The following is a 20668-nucleotide window of genomic DNA, read 5'->3' on the forward strand; positions in this document are numbered from 1 at the left end:
CAGCTTATTTCGTTGTCGATTGTAGCCGCGGAATTCGGACGTGCACGATAGCATAAATTAGCGTTTGATGCACTGGGGTCTCGCCGTTGGTAAATGATAAACCGTTGCGGAGATTAAAACTGTATTTTGCATTGGCTGCGCGGCTCATCATAGAATGTCGATCACGCTGGCCCAGTTGCCAGTAGTCGCGATCATGTAAATTGAACTTCGATAAATTTCGGAACGTGTCGAAACAAATCTTAATGGTCGAATAATGACGGGGATGGCGGCGATAAAAATCGCCGCTTCATCGCGCCGCAGAAAACAACGTTATCATAAAACGATGCGCTTTCGCGCGCGATGCTGTCGAAAACGTTCAAAACACCCCGGCCCGACTACCTCGCGCAGCCACCGACACGACAATCCCATTTCACGTTGCGCCACGTCCTCGAGGAATCCACCCGTGGAATGCGGAGGACGCGTTTATTACGTAACGCCGCGTTTATTAGGGTCGTAGTTCGAGAGCGCCCGCGTGTCGTCGTCGTCACTTCCCTCAGTTGATCACCGCCAGTCTGTGGCAAACTTTAATCTTTCGGCCTCTTACAAACGAGTTGTTATTTATCTTCGGCGAACAAAGGACGTGTAATTTGGTCTCCTCTAGGCGAGAGGGGCCAAGATTAGCAGCTGAGAGACGCTATTCTCCACGCCGCAGAAATTGGTATTTCGTTGAAAACACGCGCGTTAACGCCCCCGTGCAACCTCCGGGAGATGCTCACCTGCCCTTCGCCTACCTGACTGGCCTGCCCGAATCCTCAGACATCGCCTCGCGCGCGCGGCCAGCTTTCTCTTTGTTTCGTGAAACATTGTTGGATCGAAAATGATGGGGAAAGGGTTTGGAGAGCCAGCGCGCAGGTTTCCATCATGAGGGTACGTCGCGCAAAGCATCGCAATCATGTTCACACCGACATGCATTGGCATGCGCTGTCCACAAATATGTGCAAAGTACCACCTGACGCTGGCGAACGTGTATGTATGTGTGCGTGTGTGTGTGCGTATGTGTGTATGCGCGCTGGTAACATTATCGCCAACAAATATTTGCTCCCTGTCGCGGGGTCGATAAACATCAAAGAAAAGTTGCCGAAAAATTGGAAACTCAGTTTGCGTACAATGCGAGAGGAACTTTTGTATTCTTACTGTCACTTCTTCCTTTACTTTAAAAGATTGTATCGAAGCACGTTATGACTCGAACTGAAAACAGTGTCAAAGCTGGTATACTTGCGCAACTTTATTTTCGCCTTCCGTTATACTCCGGCGAGTTCCGCGCCGCAAATCGCGTTACAATTCTTTTAATTTCGTCCGTCTCGCTCTTAATACAAACATATATAATATTGGATTTTTCCAAAACTGGTGGCGGCGCGTCGAGAAACTTGACGTCTCGTTTATTAATGGAGTAAATTCAATATGACAACGTGGGATATTCTTGGCAACGAAATTTATCTCCGAAACGTTGCCAGCAATTATGTCAACTACGTTGCGGTACCGCGGATGCCGCTTGAGAGACTTTCGTATTTTTATTTACAGCTTCGTTTATGCTCTCGACAGTCGTGCTCCGAGAGAAAGCGTCACTTTTAACAAAAGCTTTATGAAATAGAACAGTAGCGCGACCCGCGAGTGCGTGGCGAGTGCGCACAGGTTGGGGAACGGTAATCAATCAATCCTGGGTAGATAGATAATTAACTGGTCGACAAATTCGGCAAATAACGAATTCGATTAGTAATGATAAAATATGCATCCTAGTCATTCATGGGATGTGTATTGTATACTCCATTAATTAACTAACAAATCGAATTCGATACCGTCATCACTCGATATCGAATTCGATATCGCCGAGCGGATTTTTTTTAGAATCAGGTTGACGAAGTGGATTTTCATAATGTGTAAGTCCTCAATCCGGCGTCCATTAGCGGATTTCCGTATAAAATGCTAGCACATTCATTATAAAATTCCAATAATTAAAATTTTTAATTCTTTACTATCTCGTATAATTAAAAGTAATGTGCTTCATTATACTAACAAATAGTTTCTAATTTAATTAATAATTAAACAATATCTTGGACGTAATCATGTTATTAATTGACAAGAAACGATTCGGCCTGCGCAATAAATAAGATATCTAAAATATTATGTCATTAAGACATCAATAATAATGTTTAAGGTAAAAAGATATTTATATGAATTTATAATATAATATAATATCTGACCATAATATTCAAAGGTTAATTTACATTTTGTACCCAGTCGCCCGATTCTAATGCCCCAAATGGAAAATGTATTGTCCGTGATGATCTGAATCTGAAGCGGGCTTAACTGAGCGCGTATCATTCCAAATCCTCGCGATCAACGCCCGGTAATTAGCTATGTACATAGAAAGTCAATCGCGGCCGATTATGCGCGCATCGACGCGTGACGGAGTGCGTGCGGGACAAGCGTGCGTTTATTCGTTCGTTTGTTCGGTACGAACGATGCAGCCCCACGCCGATTTTCGATCTTCCGAACGACACGAGCGAGTTCGGTCTGATTCGAGGTAGTGAAGCGAGATCGAATCCCGAGGGTTGATGCGGTAGCGCGGTGGAGGAGAGGATCGCGCGCCGCGCCGGTATAGCCGAAGCTCGGCCGAAACTCGCCGTTGCAATTCGCTCAAATTGAGCCGTCCAATTTGTTCGGATTGTCATGCTAAAGCGGGTCGGGAGCGGCGAAAGAACGAGCAAAGAGGAAAGGAAAGAACGGTATCCCCCCGCGCTCGCGCGGCGCGGCGCGGCGTCCGTCGCAGTTTCCCACCATTGTTATCGCCCTCGCGCTCGTACGGGGGCCAGATTTGCGCGCTCTCGTATCTCTTGCAGTGACCGATCGACATATACACGGAGATAAGACGGAATACGTAAGAGTTGCGTGTCTAGCTGCCGGTACGAGCGATAACCGGCCGGCTGTGTTCCGTGTAAAGAAATAATCGTAAAGAAATTGTAAATGACTGAAGAAAGTTTCCCATATGCGCGCAGATTAAATGCTCCTTATTAAGACTTTCATTTTGCGGTAATTGTATGCGCATAATTTGCCCGGTTTGTAAGTTACGCGCGATTCGAATGTCGATGGCCAGCTACAATCTGGCGAGAGTCCAGCCGAGCACGCCGCCGATTCGAGCGGCTGTCTGTACGCGCGCTACATTGACCCATCGTTGCATCGGTCAATAATCGGCGATGTATTGGAAAATGTTCGGGGAAAAAGTTGAAGCGCGCGGCGTTATCGCCACTTGAAGTTACGTTAATACCCGTCCAATGAACGATTTTGATTTTCGCTCGGGAGCGGCTGACGCGCTTCAATTTTTGGAGCCCTGTCAAAAGTGGCGACCGCGCCATTACGTGTCATTTGCTTTCCGATGCTTCAAGCCCATCGCGTCGATTTTCGTCGGCGATTAAATAATATCGGCAGACGCACGGCCGCGTGTAAGCACCCCGGCCTTCGCGCATTCGCTCGCCTAACACACAGCCCACGTTCTACCGCTCGATCGCGAGACCGGTTGCACGCGACGCGCATCGCGAGGCGCGCTGCGTAATATCCGGACGCGGTTTTAAGCCCATTTGCAACCGCAAGGGATTAGTATATTTCGTTGTCGCGCGTGAAATACGTCGACACCGAGAGTTCTCCGTTATTGCCTCTAAAGCGCTTGTATCGTTCAATCTATCGTAACGACTTTTAGAATTATGACACGTGTGTGTACTTATTGGGCTTAAATTCTATATAAGATAGTCCATTAAGAAATAAAATATATATCTATGCAATTAATTAATTGACGAAAGAAATTATTGTAACGTAGAACGCACACTACGATAGTTTACACTTTTAGAAAATTAATCTCACAGTGTTATTTAAGATGCTGCGGCAGATATGATTACGATAGAACGCATTCTGTTAGATTTGGCAGAGCTCGCGAATATATTTGCAGTAAAAAGGTTTAAAGAGAATTTCATACGTACGTTTGTAACTTTGCGCTTCGCTGGATGATCCCCTGAATATTTACGATTGTATAAAGATTCCGTTCGGGACGTTATATCTCGCGGACCCGCGATTCCGCGTCGGGAAGGAGGGATTTGTGGGGGGAATCCGTCGAGACCTAGGGTCGCACAATCGAGTCTTTATTTCTTCGAGGTCACCATCGCGCGGTGACGATAAAGCGATAACCGCGGCGCGCGCGCTCCGCTCGCCTGAGTGCCAATGCAAGCGACACACAAATACATCCCGGATCCAGTATTCGAATCGTTATTGTCGTCATCGTCGGCGGTTCGTTACCCCCGTCGAGTCCTTTTGACCCGGCGAACGCATCGCGCGATTCCGCTTCCCCTTCTTCTGTCCTCCTTCCACGAAAGCCCCGAAGACTGTCTCTTACCGTCTTGTCTCTCCGTTCTCCGTTGACTCTCCGGGACGGGAGCATCAGGCCCCCTCCCCCCTCGTATCCGTTTGGCTGCACGCGCGAGAGAGACGTTTACCGTTTTTCGCCAGTTGCCTCACCACGATCGATAGTTCTGATACATCATCTTCCTGGAAATAAAATCCAGGAAATAAAATTGTCAATGTGTCACATTCGCGCTATTTTCGAAGACATCGCGCAGGTTCCGCAGGAAGGGAGGAAGGACGCGCGGCGATTGTATTACAATCTGAGAAATTTAATCTATTATTATGAACTAGTTGATAGTACGATGGGAGGAAAGCGCGGTTGTATATACAGATGCGGAGAAGCTGAGGAAAATTCACCGCGACGATATTGCATAAACCGATATTATAAAAGCCCGTCGAGAATTACCGGAAAGAATATTGAAAGTTATTATATCAAAGATTCGCCGTGGCGAAAGCCGAAGCTCCGCTCGAAGCAAATTTATTTTGTTATTTATAATAAATTTCTGGATATTGCGAGCTTCGCCGCGTATTTATCGCGCTGTATGGATATTTTGATGATGGAGAGTTTCTCCATGTAGGTTAACATATATTACATGCAAAACGGCTAGCACCGTATACGGTCGAACGTTCAAAATTCCCATGAGTGAAAAGTTTCGGGCTAAAAGGATGCATTCCGCTGGCCTTGAACGAGGTTCTTGGCTTTACATACGCGAGCTGCTGCAGCATGCGCGCCTTTTGAGCTGCGCTCGAAAAATTTCTCCATAGAGAGAGCAAGCAAATCCGAAAGGGTCGTCTACCCCTATGAGTATAAGTATTATTAAAATCCGTTTATGCTCAATCGCAAATTACAGAAATATCCTGATTTTATTTTTGTAGAGTTTAAAATGTATACGATTTGTCCGAAATTATCTTACACGTCATAGTTTCCGCGATATTTGCAAAATTTTTTTCTCTCTCTCCCTCTCTCTCTCTTTCGTTTTCTCGCAGAATATTTTCAATGTAATTCTCGTTAACACTTCACAAATGTACGAAGTTTTATCGATATCGGAAAATCCATGAACGTTTTGTAAGCGTATTGCACGAGATACGAGGACGGAGCCTGTATCGTTGGAGGAAGCAAGCATCACGCTTATTTAGGACGCGTCAGCCTAAGCGTGATCTCGTAACTTTTCGCAGCTAGGATAGACGTTTCCGTCCAGAGGATCGATCGACGTTGACGTCAGCGACTTCATTATCGTCGTTTGGAAGAGATAGAGAGAGAGGGAGAGAGAGGGAGAGAGAGGGGGGGAGAGTGAAGGGCGAGGGAGGCAGAGAGCGAACAAACGAGGCGAGGGACAAGAGCCGCAGTTTTAATTACGGACCGCCGAAGCAGTCTCTCCTCCTGATCCGCGGAGTCATGGAAAGCGCGCGGAAAATGCGATTTAATTAAATGGTAACAATTCACGATCGGCGTATTAATGAAGCATCTGCCCGCGTTACTCCGGTTCCTGTACGATGGAGGAAGCCGGAGGGCCGCCCTCTGATAGAAAGAGAGAGAAAGCATCGTTGGCATAGTTGTGGCGGCAACAATTGCGTTCCGATTCGCGTATTGGACGGAGCAAACACTGCGCGCCCGGCTTTGAATTCGCGGATGCTGGGCTGCTCTTCCTTTCGCAATCGCTCACTCGCGTTCGCCGCGATTAACAATGACCTCCCTCGACGAATCGGCGGCCCGAATCTCGCGAATATTCACTCGCTGGTGCGAGTAATCGTTATTCTAATGGATATTCTAAAGATATTGCCGACAATTCCAAAACGTATTTATTGGAGCATTTCGGGTTTCTATTTCGAATAACTTGGCCATTATATCGGCGCGCAAGTGATAAAAATTTAAAGTTGACTGTCTCGCTCCAAATATCCCCAAAAATATGAATTAAAAATTAGGACGTATATTCGATTATCATCTGGAATACCACGGGCTAAAAGAACGCAGTCGTGCAATAAATAAATAACCAAATGGAAAAGCAAACTTAGTAAGAAATTCGTATACAATGCCATAAAATACTAAATACCGCGGTTATATCGCTCGCGATATTAAATATCGTGAAATAATTGTCTTTTTTCGGCTGTGCAATTGAATTTTAATACTATTTTACATTTTCATCTCATTAGCGTCAAACTCATTATTATGCCAACGCAAGATATAATAATGTCAATAAATCGGCTGAGATAAAAGATTTAAAAACGAAAAGATCAGTTAAACATCATTTTTGTACATATCCTTGTACAATTCTTGTAAAATTAAATGTTATGTTCTTACACGTATACTTTCGTATATGCATATTAATACATCCGGTAATGCACAAGTTATTATTTAAAATATTAAGCTGTGGCAGGAATAATCACGAAAGATAATTCATAGAGATAAAAGATAATTCATAACAACTTACATGAAATTTACTTTGCATTGAATATTAAGAAAGTTATAGCACGAAAATAAGATTTTACACGAGCCGTCTTATTTATCTAAGATGTATTGCTTCCGCGTTCTATTCGTAGCTTTCTTTAAGTAAATTTTCTGTAATAATAATAGAATTAAAAATCCTCATCTTTAAGAATTCAAGATACGACTTGTATTATATCTAATTAGGGTAAACGAAAAATACAAGATGTACATGCATGTGCTTAAACACGCTAACTTTGGACAAAATTCTCTCCATTGCGGGCTTCCGTATTACATCTAGATTGCTAATTAAACCTTACCTTATCCCAATGTTTCATGTACAAACTTATACATAAGTTACAAGCATGCGTGGCAAGACTTGCCAAAGGCTGTTTACATATTAACAACGATGCGTCTTGTAGGAGTCTCGTGAGAGAATGTTAATCCTGCATAAATTAAGGTTCGACGATTCTCCTTTTTTTTTCCACTCGCGTTCTAACACATCGCTCACACTTCGCTTGTTTATAGCCGCTAAACAACAGCCTTTAATAACCGCTTTAACTTCTGATTCCCTATTGCGCGTCGAGTAACTGCGGAAAGTTTTTTTTTTTCGTCCGACAGAAAAGTTTGCAGTTAACAAGAAGATATACGGACGGGGAAATTATTAGCTTCGCGAAACTAGTGAAAGAATATTACTTTGTAACACCGTATCTCACACGCCGCTGGAGCCTACCTAATATATCTTAAAACGGTGGTGGATCTCTCGCATTTATCTAAAGTTCTGATCCTCGCGATAAGAGCGACACGATGAACGCGATGACCTTCTTAGCACGCATGGCATACTTGCCGTCGAGTTACGTCTTGCCTGAACGACGTAACGGTACACACCTGAACCCGTATCTTTTACGCATCGCCGTACGCCGATTTCGTAGCACATATGTAGAGAAAGAGACACCCGGAGAGATCAGGGACGTCGAGTCATCGAAAACTTGTCAGCTTTAAATCGAAAGGACGGTCCCCGCACGGCTACGCTCGGACGGATCATCTTTGTTATGGACGATATTTGAAGCTCTTTCTCTCTCCTTCCCTCCTCTTCTCCTCCCTCCCCATCCTCTCATTCTCTCTGCTCTCTCCGCTCTCTTCTTCCGTTATTCCAGTCACTCTGCCACGAAATTGTATTATCTCGACAAACAGTGACAATGCGCTTGGCGAGAGTTACAACGTCGCGATGAAGCACTAGAAAATTTCATAACTCGGAGCGATGAGATAAGAGGCCATGTAGAGGGTGGTCTAATGCGCTGTTTTTCTTCATGTTGTTTATACTGTCTTATTTTTATCAGCAACTATCTGCCGGAAAATCATCGCGCCGTCCGTCGTGCAATTTCCATTTTTATCTTGGGGTGGCCGCGCGCGCGGCGGCGACGGCGCTCGCTATGCGCCTCAGGTGTACTTCCTATGACCCTATTTTTCTTCCCCAGTGTTTTTAACGCGGTATACTTAACGGCTGATTAAGGCCTCTGTATTCGTGTCCTCCGAGCACACACGACGATCAAACCATACGATCTATAGTTATAAATATAATCGCGACATGAAGATGCCATTTCCCCGGCTGCAGCCTATCATAAACGAGAAAAAAAAAGGCAGGAAAAATATGTGAAACTATAAGTAACGTCGTCCGGAGTAATAACGACATCGAGCCCCGCAACGGTAATTACCCCGAGATGTTTCGAGATGAGTATGGGAAGTGTCTCCATACCATCAAAATTTAAACGGTTCCCAGGTTATGAGCAGCGCTCGACGGGGTTAATGACGTCGCGCGTCTAATCGCTCCGTCGAAGCCTGAGTTTTAAATGAGCGTAAGTAGGGACGGGTTAAAAGGCAAAGTTCATCGCCTGATGACAGACATGCCATCGATCGAAGTGGCTGTGCGTTTTCCTCTATACGATGCGATCGAAAACGAGAGAGAAAGAGAGAGAGAGATAAAGACAACGAGAGATAGAAAGCGAGAGAGCCGAGCTGATCCCAAGATGGCCTCTAACCGCGTGTACAGCATCTCGCCACGGCACGAAACTTGTCGATCTCGTCTCCGGCTGCGGCCACGGCTGCCGAGTCACGCCAACCATCAGCGATTCAAAGGCCCCGAGGGCCAGCAGATGGTCGCCGATGGCTGTGCATCGTGCGGCGTGCGCGCGGATCGTACGAGAGAAGCCTACCTAGCGGGGCCCCGTCGTGGCGTCATCAGGAGAGACGGCAACGTCGCGCGTCGAGCGGGCCCCGGGCCCTCCGGGCACGAACGCTGGCTCCGTTCTCCACGCGCGCTGCCGTGAACCCTATACCTGGCGAGGCGACCCGCGCTGAAGCATGGGTCCCGCGCGCGTTTCTCGTCCCCCCCACTCTCCCGCTCCCCTCGCCGTTCTACGATCTCCTCACTGACCCGCTGTTCAAGAATGTACGGCAACGTCGCGCGACGTGCTGCAACCGGGGCCTGCTGCCGATGTTAGGGCCCCGCGATCAGGGCCGGCTTCTTCGCGACTCCTGCGATCCCCCATTATATCTGCGCACGAGTTATGTATTTAAACCGCTTTATGAGTGGCGTTGACATGAGATTGTTGGTCGGTTGGAGGCGCCATATATCGTTTATCGAATCGCGATTCGCGACAGCGGATAAAAATCATGACAGTAAAGAACGGCGCTGTTATAATATCCTTGGTCGATACTGCTTACGAATATTGTGGCGCGAATTCGTTGGTTAAATCATCTAAGAGTTGGCACCCGCGGTAAAAAGGAAATTGGCGGAAATCGGAATCGATCCTCCTTCGTATCGCTGCGAAGATCGATCAATTGCCTCTCGCTAGAGTCTCGACTACACGGCTCTTACATCAAAGTCATTGTTTTGGCAAGCGATCTCGCTGCTCGCTGCTCGCAGCAGACGCTTCGGAATGTGCCGAGGCTCGTTTTACATACAGACGACCGTGGGCCTGAAGAGGTCTAGCGCCGTTCCTGGCAGACCGTCAAGAAACCGGCTAAGCCTCTGACGCTGGCTGGCATTGTCTTGGCCTCAGGCGAGGAAGGCCGGGTAAGGGCCCTCTTTTACGTCTTATGCTCGCGCGCGTAGCCGTATTTACTACGAAGCCGAGCCATTTTACCTGCGAGGATCGCGCGTACTACCATTTCCCTTTAAACTTTTACGTTGTGACACGTGATCGTTAACGATATTGGCCTCGAATAATGATTCCGATCCGGTTTTTTTTGCGACAACCATCTCTTGACGTCTTCCTCTACAATCGGGATTATTTCGTTTTTTAAGAAACAATATACCGATTACCTTTGTCAAAATTAATTTTAGTGAGTGACGGGTTCGGAGAAACGTATGAAAATAATACGTTATCAGGAAAGATTGCTAGAAGCTACATTTGAGGTTTCTCATTGGAATAAATCTCTCTACTAGACATTTGCAATAAAATACTAGTCCCAAACCACAATCGAAGAAGATCCGATTTAATAATAGATGACAGAAACAAGAAAGATGAAGGTACTGATTTCTGAGGTATCCTTTTATAATTTCAGAAAAGAAAAGAAACTTGGTAACCACTGATTTTATTATAACGGTAATTTTTTGTTACCACAAAAATATTCAGAGGTTTCACAACTAATTTTATAAAGAGGCTTACCCCGCATTATGGCAAAATATTTAATTCCGTTAAATCGTGAATATTGCCAAATTTTTTTTTTAGTAAAATCAACCTCTGATTTCCTGTATAAGGCAGTAAACAAAATAATTGAAAATCACGTATGGAAGAGAATTAGCGCAAAAATATGAGAAACATGAAAAATGCGGTGGAAACGAATTTCGCCTCTGGTTTATAATTAATACTCGATCGACAGTGTTCATCAGGAAACTACCGCGAGTACCGCGAAACTGCGATACCGAGTCGAGTTTTATATGAAAAATGCGGCGTGGGTTAATGCGACGTATTATATCGCATCATCGCATCCTTCGGATAATTCTTGACTCCCCAGCCATACATCTTCATTAAAACCGAGTTATATTCTCGAACTCTAAAAGGGGAGTATACTCGCACGTTCTCTTATATCACGGCGTCGTAAATCACATTCCGAAATTCGTCTGGGAAATGCGATTTCTCTCCTGACGTTCGACATCTCTGGGTTATTCATTAACGTCCGCGCGGCTTTCCTTCAATTATTTAATTTATTGTTCCTAAAACTTGCTCGCGGCAAGATCAATGCGCGCACCTAGATATGTCTGTGCGTAATTAATTGCTTTGGCCGATATTAGGAAAAGCTAGACGCGGCTGCAAAAACACGATAATGCGATTGAAACTGTTGTAAATAATAGAAAATTTTAATAAGTCGAGTATCTCAATCTTACTATTAGATCTATGTGCATTTAAGAAGAACTATTAGGTCCTATTCTCTCGGTAAGCGGAATGAAGTATTTCGATATCGACAGTTTGGCACTTTAGACTTATGGATTTTATTCAATGATCCGGCTTATTTCTCAGATAAATTCCATTTTCGCGAACTTGAGATAATTTTCTGGCCGTTTCGTCATATTTTCTTCGAGTTATTTCGTAGCGTGGAACATTTTATCTTATTGTCGTCGGTCTTATCAATCTCGCTGCTAACTAGAATGAAATATTTCGATTCCGCTTCGATAGTCCGCCATTCCGGATTCACTTTATAACTTTTCTTCGTGATCCGGCTTATTTCTTGGGATTTCACTTTCGCGAACTCGAAGCAATTTTCCAGCTGTTCCGCAATCGTCATATTTTAGCGAATTATTTTGTTACGTTACGTAAAATACTGCGTAACAATGATTTGGAAAATTCAAACGTCTTGCATCGTCACGTCTGCATCTCGCGTGCCGGCGCACGCGTGATCGCGCACGCTACATGGAAGCGTATGTTCTCGCCAGCCAGCGTGAATTGAATATGCTCATGGACGCAAGTGAGTTAAACGTTGTAGTTCGCAAATGGAGACTTTCACTAATCCGGCTGCCGCGTGTCAGCCGATTCAGCGATGGTCTCCGTCGCTTCCGTTGGGCCTACGGCTTGTAAGCGTCAGCGTAAACGAACGGCCATAATATTCCGCGAAAAGGCGTACGCCGCGCATTCCGGACACGCGCTCGTAGCCGCCGTGGAACGAAAGTTCGGAAACTAACAAGGAGTTCTTTCATTCCGGCATTTCCAGCGACCGCGCGCGGCCCTCCGCCATGCAGACATTGCCAACAAAAAATGCATCACCCTCAAGTAAGAGGAGAAGCGGCCGGGAGGTTGAGAGCGTGACGCGAGGGAAATGAGAGCAAGCAAGGGGAAGGAAAGAGAGAGAGGAGCGAGCAAGAAGGAAGACGAGACGAGGTGGAGTGAGAATGGAACGAAGAGGGGCAGATATGCAGATACGGAGGAAGAGAGACACTCGAGAGTTGTGCTCTCTTACGTGTCGCAAAACTATAAAACTTTAATATTGAAGCTCCCTCAAGCGCGCGCGCGGGCGCGCGCATCCCTCGGTACCGGAAAAAAAGAAGACGACGTCGGCTGCGCGTTATCGTCACTTTGTTCACGAGGAGTGCGTCAAACTGCTTATCTCTCCGCGAGAGCGGCGGGGGTCTGTGTCTGTACGCCTCTGGATCCGTGGTTCCGTCGAAGAGACGGGCGGCTGCGAGAGAGAGGGGAGAGAGGAGCGACGCAAAGAGAAACACTAGACGAGAGAACGCTATGGCCCACCCTCGCTCGCCAGTGAAGGGTGGGAAGGGGGGACGAGAGTCGAGAATGGACCGCGGGGAGATGCAGGAACTCGATGGGACGCGAGAACGAGACGGCGAATGACGGCGGAAGGAAGAGAGAGAGAGAAAGAGAGAGAGACAGACGCCCGGCGGCGATGGGGGAGAGGACGCGAAGGGGGACGACGCGGCAGGCTCGCCCGCGTGAGTGGGGATGGAAAGGTCTTGGGTTCAACGTTTCCTAAGAGACGTTGGCGGCTAAATTTAACCGTGCCCCGCGTCATAGCGGCGCACGATCCGGCTTCTCTCGTTCAAGGCCGTGAAAATCGCCGTCGATTTGGATTACGGTGCGATACTACGAGTTGTTCCACGGCGCGGAGCAGACGATCGTTCGATCGCTGACGACTGGACGGGACAGGTGACGATTCAATCGCACTTAAGTTGCACGACGCGGTGTCATCAATTTCGCTCCCAGTGGCATTGTCCTCTTACTATGGTAATCAGAGAGACAGATTTTGACGACAGACGCGTTGAAAAATGTAAATTATTATAAATAAATTGTCGCGATTTTTCTCTGTTGCGATCGTTCATTCCAGTATGTGGACGATACCGCGTTCAATTAGCCGCGATTTTCATGGTTACCTCTGAGAAGAACGGAATCGCGCAATTCCTGCGGCATCCCGGTCGGTCGGCGTAAACCTCGGCGCCGATACATCGATAGCCCGGCGTAATCCCCGCTCGGAATCGGGGGAGGGAAATAATTTACGTTAATCCTTTGTAACGAGAGGCATTGTATCCCGTAGCCGGCGCACGATGCAGCATTATATAGGATCGAGGAGGCGGGTGGGGAGGAGGGGGGGGGGGAAGGGCGGGGAGAAATTAGAAACCCGGCTCCTCTATTCCTCCGCGTCTCTCCCTATAATTGGATCTAGAGTCGTCGAAACGTGACACGCTAATCGGCGCAAGTCGCTCCGCCAAGGATAGAAGTCAAAGAGTCTGCCCGTGAGCGATAAGCCAAACTCCTTCCCTCCCTCCTCTCTCCACCCCCGGCACCCGACTCGATAACGACTTTATGTCCGTGTTCTACTTACTTCGTTCGTGCCTCGCTCGCGTGCTCGCCCGTCTCCTCGTAAAACGAGTGCCCCGAGTAGGTAGGTAGGTAGGTACTCCCCCTACGCCGAGGAGGGACGGGGAGCGGGTCGCTGGCCGCGACCGTACAGCCGCGGCGACGGCGACTAACTTTCGACACGGCGACGACGACGACATCGTTTCCTCCTGCACTTTTACATTATCGTCGCTCATCCCTCGCGCCCGTCCACGCTGGTCCGAACTTTAATCTCATCGCTTTACTTTGATAAATCGCGTGACGGCCCTGTCCTTTTACGGGCTGACGGGCGAATTGACAGTGCTTTTTCGGCGAGAACGATGTCCCTGGAGTACAGAGGGCTGTCCTCCCGATTATTTGTGGCCGCCTCGAGTATTACGTTGCGCACAGACTTAGGCGCGAGGAGAGAACTTCGTATCCACAGTTCTGAGCAGGTAATAATACGTGTGGGATTCGTAGATTAAACGGAAATTTCCTTAAATAAGTTCCACGGTTGAAGTTAAATTTGCTTAAAATTAACTGAGAGGTTCTCCACCGTCTCGTACTCTAGTAACTTAATTTGCGAAAATGCTGTAATTAATATTTTCCGCTTGATCGCTGTATTAAATATTTTCCCAGAGTCGATCTATATAAGAGAACACTTTTCTCGACATAAAAATTCTCGTAAAAATTTAAAAGGACCTTCGCATAAATGAGATTCGAATCTCTTCGGCAGCGATATATTTTCTAGTGAAGCGAACCTATCATCCGACAGACAGACCACAACTTATTTACGAGCGGCGTTACTACAATTCGACGAGAAAAAATTTCCCACTGTTCTCAGCATTCCTTGGTCAAATCGCTCGTTCTCATAATCGACGCTAGTGGGTGTCCGATCTGGTCCTCTTTTCGGCGCTTTTGTCATGCCCTCTCGCCATGCCGCCATTCGCAGCGATTTCCAAAGCCAAAGTCGTCAAGCCTCTCTCGTCGCTTCTCCCGGCCAACAGTATATTTCACAGAAGAGGATTTCTTCGGAGGGAAAATACTCCTCTCTCTCTCTCGTACGTGTGTATCCTCGCGAACAATGGGCGAGAGCGTGGGACATACTCGTACGCGTACGACGGCAGATGCCGTCCCTTCTCCATTCTTCTCCCCGCGAAAGAAACCGGCGATTTTAGGTCGTAGAACCAAGACGGGGGGGAGGGAGGCGGGGGACACCCGAAGCAGACGGAAGTGGAGAGAACGCGCGCTCGCGCTGAAAGTCCGCGCGCCGCGCGCCGCCGCCACTGCCGCCGGTCTCGTTCGCGGAGCAGATAATGCCGCTCATCGACGTAAGAATTATAGCATTTCGCTCCCGTTCATAATTCGTTATCGTGTAATTTTAATCTTCTCAAATAGATAAACTTTCCAACCACGGAGCGGAAGTGAAAGGCGGCCGTTATTAAATATGACGTGGCGCCTCCGTGAATGGTCTAGAATGTCTAGATTGAAAGCCACTGGTCTAGATAAACGGAGTTATCCCGGCCGCGACGGAGCGGCTCGACTTGCGAGGGGGAATAAAGGGGTAAAGGGAGGAGATATACGGTAGCTATCAGTCGTCTAACGCGACCCCGCGCCGCGAATTTTACGACATCTCTCGATGCGTCCTCGCGTCGTCGTCGCGCGCGTAATCGCGAGAGAATGCCTTACGTAAAAGTGTTCCCCGCCGTCCTGCTCCCTCCCCCCCCCTTCCCGTGAATGATTCACGTTCAATAATTCCGCATTGAGCAGCTTCACGCTCGGTTTCGCCGCGCGTTCCGCCTCAAGGTTTCCGTCGTCCGATCGCGATTCTTGCGCGGCGATGCAACTGCAGAATGCCGCGCGTATCGCGGTGCAGCGAAACGCGCGCGCCTTATCTTTCGCAATATCGAAATTCCATCGTCGAGATGCGGGAGATTATCGATCAGCGCGTGTAACGATTACATCCCCACGCGAATCCCGCGCAGCCCATTTAATCTCATTCCATTCGACGCGGATCGAAATTGTCCTCTTGCCATCGTTCGCCGAATGTTCCTTCGAAACTGCACGAAACTGTATTGCAGTGTGCCCGTCGATGCCACCTGTTGCACAGATTTCCGGCACACGCTTCCCCCCTTTCGTGTACGCACATACGTGCGCGCTTGCATACGGCTGTATATGGGTAAAGTGTGTGCGCCGCGGTGCGACGATTCGCGTGACGGCCTGTCAAAATCACAACTTTTCGCTGAGTCCGCGGATATACAGCGCGGAGGTTGCGAAAAGCCGACGTTGAAACCTACGCTGGCGTTTTCATTTTCCTACTTTTCTCCTCGCGACTTACGTTCCCCCTCGTGTTTTCCTAGAATTTTCATGCGTCGCGATCCGCAGACTGAATCAGGAGTACGTCATAAAGTTTGTCGCTAGCTAGCTAGCTTTGCCCGATGGAAACGTTTCCCTACTGTTAGACGATCGTAAACGAACGCTCTTCAATTTTCCGCAAATGCGTTATAGTCACATCTGGTTCACCAGGGGATCCCAAAATGTCTCGACCGCGCGTTCCCGGCGCGATTGCGAAACGTGAGAATAGACCAGCCCGCGTAGTTAGTCGTTGTCGTCGGTTTACCTCTCGAACACGCCCGAACCCGACCTTCTCGGTTTTGTCGGTCTCGAGAAAACACGTTCCCCGCTGCCTTCAAGATATTCGAAAGCACGAAACGTGCGTGCCATCACGACTACGTATTTATTTCCGAGATCCGCATTTATTTTCCAACATGTATTCAGCCGGTAGATCCTCTACGTGACCGGACATCTCGAACGCACTTTTACCTTTTTTTTCCCCTTCTTACCTTTTTTTCTTTATACGCGAAAGACAAGGATAATTGGCCGTTGAAAATGTCGACGTGGAAGATCGGTCACGAATCTTTTTGACCGAAACTGGATTTATATTTGCCATTTGTTACTGTTAACGAATTACCTTCGCTGGCAATGCTTATGTTCGTGGAATAACCTGCTGATTGCGAATTTGACGTGATTTTGCGCTAGAATAATAAAAGAGGAAAAAAATGGGTTGTTCGTTGAATTGCGTTTAATCGATTTGTCTCGATTCAATTCAGCCAACTCGGCTGTTTGGCAAAAAACCGGTAAAAATACGATAATGTTTTTCTAAAAACTGAGGTTTATTTACAGTCGCAGATGCCGTGTTGTTTTGTCGAAATATCCTAGTTTTATCTTGGCTAACGATAATAAAAAAGCAATACGCGCATAATGACAATGGAAACAAATATATTCTTTATTTGTTTCCACTCAACCTCCATTTTTTCTTAAATTTTTGATTGGAGAATACGACGAGGATCTTATGTATTCGAGATGATCTTATGTATTCAACCCGATTCCCCGGATACTTGAGTATGCGAATGTGGAATCGGATTTTCCGTGACACGCTTTCCAAATATCTTTTTTCTGGAAAATATCGAAAAATTGATGAGTGAGCAACGATACTGGTTGACATCATGTCATTCTGACAAATAGCGCAATACATAGAAGATATTTTTCCAACGTTTGAATTTCGGACGGCGAAAATGAATATTGTTTGGCTATTCGGGTGAACGAATATTTAAATATCAATGGCCGCGAGAGAGGGGAAATCCCCTCTACGGTACGTCGGCGTACCTATTAGCGGAATCTGCTTAAAATACACGAATATCTATTGCAAATGACAAAGAGAACGGAAACGCGACGTATTGTTTGATCTGTCGACTCGTTAAGTTGGAATGTCATTAAGTTGAATATTGCCGGCATTTATGCATCGGCGTCTACTTGAACGAAGTCTAATTTAAGATATAAGTACGTTGCATAAACGTGTGTAAGAATGTAAGAATAAGGAATAATGACGAACGATTAAAGGCAGAACGGTGGATTTTTTTTTACAATGCGCGACGTATTTGGACTGTTCTCTATTTAAAAGTCACGCAGGACCCATCCAGGAAGCCCACTAGCTTTTTCCGGGGCTCTCGTCTCCTCGGGACGATATAATAATGAGGAATTTAACTTCGGAGCGATCGGCTACTGGCTTCGACCACATGTTGTCGAGAATGGCGGCCGCGAGGGTCTCGCATCTGCGAACCAGTCACACCGGTCCCACTTCTTTCATTGGCGTAGAATACGCGAGATTTTCACGTCTCTTCTTTTCTCTTTCTCTCTTTTTTATTCTCCATTTTTTATACACGCGTCATATTCTTATATATATTTATCTATATATATATGTCACTTATACGTACTTATTTAAATATATTTATATAACTTGTATAATCTTCTCTCTTTAATTTTTTAGGATGCTATTGTTCCAATTTTTATTTAATATTTTTACTTTATTTCTGTTTACTCTGTTTAATCTCAAAGTTAATTTTTTACTTTTATTTGCATTTTTATAATTAACGGTTCACTTACTAATTGTTACTCATACTTACTTTATACTATATACTACGTTGCTGTAATACCTACTTTGTTTTTCTATTTATCTTTCATAGTGCGTAATAAATATTCCGTTCACTTTTTTCGTGTATTTCTCTTGCTCTTTCATTCTTTCTCTCGCTGCCGATACATATCTTGATATGTGTGCCGCTCGCGGTTGCAGGAACGGCACGTGGCCGAATACCTTCGAATACCAATTACAATTCGCGGCAAGTCTTTTGCAAGGAACATTTTCATTCAATACCGCGTTTTCCCCTTTCCGACTGTTACGAAATTCATCGTACAAAGTGTGCCTGTGCACCGAACGCGCGCGCCCCGCCATTCGTGCGCCTGACACGTTCATTTGCTCAGCGACGAATACGAACCACCTTTACAAAGCCCACATTTATTTGACTCGGGGGAGGTGGCCTTTTTGCACACGCGGACATAGAGACACACGCGCCCTTTTTACGTCCGATTCCCTGATACCACCGGGCATTCTCATGTTTCATTACATTTGCAATCACACCACTGTCCGGAAGTCCAGAGTCATGAAACCATCTTTATATTAATCTACCACTTTTTAGCGTAATAACGGCGCAATGTTATTACATACCCGGTTGCGGTACGTTGTATATGTCCGACAGCACGCGTATGCTTACACGTATCGCGCACGTGTGCCCTCATGTCAAGCATTAGTCCTACTTTCACATTCTGGTTTATGAATAGTGCGCTATTCGAGCGACGAACGAGCACCGACGATCGTTCTCTTCCGTTTTATCACGGTTTAGAAAGAGATGAAACATGTATTTTAGCTCTGTAAACTACTTTTACGCATATTTATAAACTAACATGCAGACATTTGGAGACGGAGGAATGGAAGAAGAATGCAAAAGTGAAAAAAATCTCGGTTGTAAAACCTCGGTTATCTGTAGTAAACCTTACTACTAATACCTGCGGGAGAGAACCCTAAAACGTGACTGCGAGCCGACTACGGTAATCTTTTTCATGGAGGTGGCTTGAATAGAGGACCCGAAATGTTCATAGCGTAAGAGACCGGCCTTGCACTCCGAAGAAGAAGAAGAAGAAGAAAATCACTCGCTCGACGCCGTTGGGTTCCAGTCGAGCCGGTTACCGCTCCTACCAACGCATTTGCCTTCCTTTCCCTTCCGTGGTACGTCTCTCGCCCCGTCTTTCCTCCTGTCTTTTCACTCGCAACCTACCTACCTAACGTTCAGTTCTCTCCCTCCTTTTCTTTCTACCGCTCCGTTCCCCACACCTCTTTTTCTCTTTCTCCCCCCCCCCCTCTATCTCTCTCTCTGTCTCACCTTCACCTCGATCCTTCTCATCATCGTTGGCACACGTACACCTCCAACCTTCCTCTATCTCTCTTTCTCCTCTTCCCGCATATTCCTCCCGTATCACGTATACATACGCGCGTACAGAGTCAGGGTACAGCGTACAGCATGCCAAAACTTAAAGCCGTCTTCACAACGGATCAGGGTCTAGCGTTAGATGTTTCCGTCGTTATTCGACACCGGGGTTCGTTAACGACGGAAAACTACAACGGCGGCAATAACAAAAGGATGATCAGGGCTTAAGTGAGCCCATTTACAGAGAGTCGCGCGTATAAAGGCGGCTCCTTATTTAATTTGTATGGATGGAGAGCTCGAAAGCTCTGTTCGCCGTCACCGAGATACAACCGCTCCAATTAATCGTGGTATTAATGTGTGCCGTGCGCGCTCTTTGATAGCGCCCGTGTACGTCCCGGGTGTATGCACTCAAAAACGTTTGATGGGGTTTAGCATCGCGAGTAAGATACATTTCCGAGAATCCATCGTTGCACGGCGAAAAGGGACTCGCACAAAAGGAAACGCGCGGAAATATTGCGGTCAGAGCTAGAATTATCTGCAATGCTGATATACGAGCGTTCAATCTATGCGGACGATGAACTTTCCGAGCTTGTACCTAATCATTTGTGACTTTAGCGTTACGTGATACGATATAGCTGCAAAGATCTCCGGTTATCTGCCTCTCGCTGTGATCGTTCGTCACCTGTGTGAGATAAAACATCGCGTACTACATTTGTTTACCCGTGTTTACTCAGCTTTATTGTATCCTGCAGTCGTTTTCCTATTGAAGTAGTGTCATACGATAAATATAACCCGATAAGCGACAACCGTAAATACAGCTTTTCCCCCAGTATGCTTCATTCATATTGTCTATTTGCAACACCGTACTTTTTCGTTTATTTAAGAGAGCAGAAATCAAGCTTTACGAAATATTTACGAAAATATCGAGAGATTGTTTAAGTTCATACATATTATCTCGTATTAATTATAATAACAGGTTTTCCTGGATTAGTTTAAATGTTTTCCTTAATTAAAATGTCGAGTCATTCATAACTTTCGAATTATAAGTGACTGATATAACAGCTGTTTGCGAACTAAGTTAATGAGAGGCGATAAAAAAAAGGAAGATTTTACTTTTCATTCAAATTCAGATGGACTTTATCTTTTCGGGATTTTAATTCGGAGTTTAAACAACA

At 46.2% G+C, this 20668-nt stretch overlaps 1 protein-coding gene across 2 annotated transcripts in view; it reads right to left on the bottom strand.

Annotated features, from left to right (window-relative positions):
• Ed (hemicentin protein echinoid) overlaps positions 1-20668 on the bottom strand; it is a 228477-nt gene that overhangs the window by 33677 nt on the left and 174132 nt on the right. The window contains exon 1 of one of the 2 annotated variants that reach the window (XM_071712365.1): positions 4421-4537. The exons of the other annotated variant lie outside the window; for it this stretch is intronic. The gene's annotated coding sequence lies outside the window, so the exon portion shown is untranslated. Of the gene's footprint in view, positions 1-4420; positions 4538-20668 lie in introns of those variants that run through there. 2 annotated transcript variants of the gene reach the window in all.

Source organism: Temnothorax nylanderi, unplaced genomic scaffold (genome assembly GCF_030848795.1).
Source record: "Temnothorax nylanderi isolate EJ_2023f unplaced genomic scaffold, tnyl_v1.0 TNYL_tig0005_pilon, whole genome shotgun sequence".
NCBI classification, from domain to species: Eukaryota; Metazoa; Arthropoda; class Insecta; order Hymenoptera; family Formicidae; genus Temnothorax; species Temnothorax nylanderi.